Genomic DNA, 4551 nt, shown 5'->3' with positions numbered 1-4551 from the left:
TATAACAAATAATAACTTTATTTATCAAAAAATGTTATGAGGAAAAAATTAACCTTCTTTTCTATAATGTCATTCAGTAAAGCCACCTTCAGCTTCAACAACTGCTTCTATATGAGATCTAAATCATCTACATGCTCGAATCAATTGGTCCTGGTTCATTTTGAACATTACTCTGACTATGGCAGCTTTCAAAGAATCTTTGGTGTTATGGGCATGTTCATTGACCCCATTCTCAACAATGTTCCACATGTAATAGTCCAATGGATTGAGATCTGGGGAATTTTCTGTGATCATGAAAATTTCCAGCCATCCATTCCTGTGTTACTAGAACCATGTGTGGTAGTGCAGAGTCTTATTGAAACACATGTGGCCTTCCATTGCATACACTGTCTATCCAGGATTTAATTATTACCAAGACCTCAATGTAGGCTCCCTTCATTAGTTCCAATGGGTTAAATCTAATCTGAAAAGAATTGAAAATTAAGTGGGTTATCAACTGTAAAGTGTATGTGAGGGGGTGCTGAAAAGTTCCTGACTTTAAGGGTGTCGCGAAAGGCCTGGCTGAAGGCCCAACCGTCTGAGTTCTTTTACAGGGCTTAGAAAAACTGAAGGACTACTGCAATAAGTGTGGGAATCTGAAAGGGGAATATGTTGAATTTAACTAAAATCATAATGAACTGATCCTCCTGTATTTTCTTTTACCCAAAGCCAGAAACTTTTCAGCACCCCCTCGTTTATATTTTTGGGGGGTGTCACCCTGTATATGTATGTTATCCATTGGGCTGTTAGAGTAAAAGTGATTATGTCAGGATCCAGTTCTTGTAAAACTGGTAATTGGTACTTACTTTATCGATCTTGGTGTGTTGAAGTGCTAAGTCAATCTGTTGTGGGATCTGAATGCAGAATGTAATGAGATGTAAACAATTAGGCACAACATATTTTGTGTGGTGCTCTACCGATTCTGCTACTACCATAAAACATTATTTGTTGTTGTTTAGCCCCAGGTCAGCCCAGATCAAGCATAATTTTCCTCAAATGTGTTTAAGCAGTGAACGTCTTTGCTGTGTGTGTGTGTCTGTGTGTGCGAGTGATTAATGACTACATTGCTCCATGTGTCCTTCATGTGATGTAATTTAAGGGAGATTTGATTGTTATTTCTAGCAGATTGAGAGACCACTTAGAGACTTCTTTTTCAGCTTGTCCATGACTGCAGTTTATTTACTTAACTGAGATGTGTAAATATCTTAATCTTGGATTAGCTTTAACTGTTTCCAGCCTCCCGAGTGGTTAATTATTGAGAATGATCTGATAATGAAATGAAATATACAAATTAGATACTCAAATGAGATTCATGACTGAGATATGCAAAACAGATATGCAAGATTATGCAAAAAAAAAAAAAGAAAGAATTATAACTGGGTTAGTTATAAAGTCAGAAACATTCCCAAAATATCTCCAAATGTCTCATGATCATTGTGAAATGATGGCAACATATTTACCAATCTAAGAAACATGTTTGTGAATATTTATACTCCCAGATCACTTTGGAATGGTTTAAACGGTTTCTATTTGGTATGGTGGAGGCGCAATGGCTCAGTGGTTAAGGCAGCGGACTCGCGGTCATAGGATCGCGGTTTCGATTCCCAGACCGGGCGTTGTGAGTGTTTATTGAGCGAAAACACCTATAAGCTCCACGAGGCTCCGGCAGGGGAGGGTGGCGAACCCTGCTGTACTCTTCCACCACAACTTTCTCTCACTCTTACTTCCTGTTTCTGTTGTGCCTGTAATTCAAAGGGTCAGCCTTGTCACACTGTGTCATGCTGAATATCCCTGAGAACTACATTAAGGGTACACGTGTCTGTGGAGTGCTCAGCTGCTTGCACGTTAATTTCACGAGTAGGCTGTTCCGTTGATCGGATCAACTGGAACCTTCAACGTCGTTAGTGACGGAGTGCCAACAAATTTGGTATGATATGTAACTAAGCCGGCAGGAGGACAACAAAGAAATACTGCATGTGGTCGCATGAATGCTAGAAATATCAGTCAAAATCTCAAATCATGTACCTTATAAAAAGCAACACACTAGATTATGTGGTCAGGAAGAAGGAAAAAAGGTGGTATGGTCATGGCTAGAATGTTTACGATCACAGGTCTGTTTGCTTGAACAGGTTGACCAAATGTTAAATAGCTAACTCTATACTCCAATAGTGTTAGAGGTATCAATGTCTGTGTTGAAACTGAGAGAAGTGGAGCTACTGAATATACCAGTAGTGTCTGTCAGATGCATACTCACATGTTCACACACACACACACATGTAATACACACACTCATGTATATATATCTAAGCACTTCCATATTCATTAGAAATAAAAACTGTTTGAGAAAGAAATGCAGTTGTCAGGCCAGCTGACTAAGCCTAACATTTAACACTGAACAATAGCCAAGGCAAGGCGTGCCTCAGTTCTGTAGCTTTTTGAAGGAAAATTATTCCACTCAGCTGACTTTAAAAGTATCAATGAATTTTATCTGTGCTAATAATATATTGAGAAAAAAACCAATGTTGAGCTGAGAAGTCTAGGAATTACGAAGCTCTTCTGTCGACTGTTAACATGAAGTGGTTTTGTTGTGCAACATGATAGTACAACCATATTCACGGCTTGTAGAGACATGTAGTGAATATGATCACACATGCACAAAACCTTAGTAAATGAGATATGGAAAGAACACACATGGCATACTGTGTGAGGTATACTAAGAAATAGGCAGTGGGGAAATGGTGGAATATATTATGTTGATTGATACTAGCACTGGTGTCACATAAAAGGGATGCATACTAGTGCCACATGAAAAGCACTGGTGCTGGTGCCACATGAAAAGCACTCAGTATACTCTGTGGAGTGGTTGGCATTAGGAAGGGCATCCAACTGTAAAAACTATGCCAGAACAGACAATTATAATGCTGGATATTCAAAACGATGGAATGGTCATGGCCGAACCATATTTGATCAGGGCTTTATTTCATTAGTGGTGAACCGGAGTTAAACAACAATAACAATAAAACAACAGCAGCAGGAGTAGAAGCAGAACCGCCATGTATGTATGTATGTATGTATGTGTGTATGTATGTGTGTGTGTGTGTGTGTGTTTATCACGCTGACACAAGAGAATGAGTGTATGGGCGTGCACGTGCATATAGGCCTGTGAATGAGAAACAGAGATGAGAGCAAGTGATAAAGAAATTCTGTGTGAGAAAGAGATGAAGGAATGAATGTGTGTGTGTGTGTATGTATGAGAGAGAGAGAGGGGGGGAGAAAGAGAATGAAACAGAGAGAGAAATAGAGATAGCTAGATAGATAGATAGATATAGATATAGATAGAGATAAATAGATAGATAGATAGATAGAGATAGATAAATATAGATAGATAGATAGATAGAGAGAGAGAGAGACAGACAGACAGAGAAGATATATATGTGTGTGATATGTTTTGAAAATATTTCTGAAGCATGTAAAACATATTTAGATGTAAAAATACAGACATTGAGAAATGTAGAATGAAGGCAAATACACACACACACACATGTATTTATATTTACACACACACACTCCACATATCTGCATGGCATATATAAATAGACGCCGTCTGTTAGTCACGGACCAATGAGTGAATATCAACCGGAAGTGAGTGTAGATTTATCAATCTAAAAGAAACGTGACTAAACCAGCAAATATTTTAACTTTTTTTTTTTTGCCAAAGTAACATGAACACGCTCACATCAAGGTGCAAAAACAGTATACTTGATGTTTATTGTAATGTGAAGAGGTGGAAAGAATAGGAACAGGGGTGGTGGTGGTGCTGCATTTTTTGTTTTACATTACTTTGGCTAATGATTACGCCCATGATCAAAAGGCATCATGCCGTGACCACCCTGTCAGCAATGCCACCCTGGGTAGTTGTCTTGGGATCTCCACAATCAAAGAACCCTTTATAGTGGATTGTTGTCAATGCGCTTGATGAGGTCTGTAATTTTCTCCAAAAGTTTCTTAGAGTATAGTTCCCTTGATGGTATCGGTATGTCTCTCATAGAATAATCGATGTAGTAGGTGTCCATATTGAATTCTTTTGTGGGGCAGAATCCTCGACCGATTTCTGGCGATTTTCCAAAATAAGCTGTATTGGCCCTTACGGAAAAAAGCGGTGTACGGGACATAACTTATTGATAGGAAGGACAACAAAAGAAAGAAAGAGACCTCGATATTATGTAAATAGAGGAATTTATCTGTAAAAATATGTGACACTTATTTGGTAGCCATGATAAAACTCCGAGTTTCGGATGCCGGGAATGGAACCCATGCCAACATCTCTTCAGTTATCCGACACAGGAATTTTCAATGGCCGGATAACTGAAGAGATGTTGGTGTGGGTTCCCACCCCGGCATCTGAAACTCTGAGTTTTATCATGGCTACCAAATAAGTGTCACATATTTTTACAGATAAATTCCTCTATTAACATAATATCGAGGTCTCTTTCTTTCTTTTGTTGTCCTTCC

Source organism: Octopus bimaculoides, chromosome 15, assembly GCF_001194135.2.
Source record: "Octopus bimaculoides isolate UCB-OBI-ISO-001 chromosome 15, ASM119413v2, whole genome shotgun sequence".
Lineage (NCBI taxonomy): Eukaryota > Metazoa > Mollusca > Cephalopoda > Octopoda > Octopodidae > Octopus > Octopus bimaculoides.
This window is presented reverse-complemented; position numbering follows the sequence as displayed.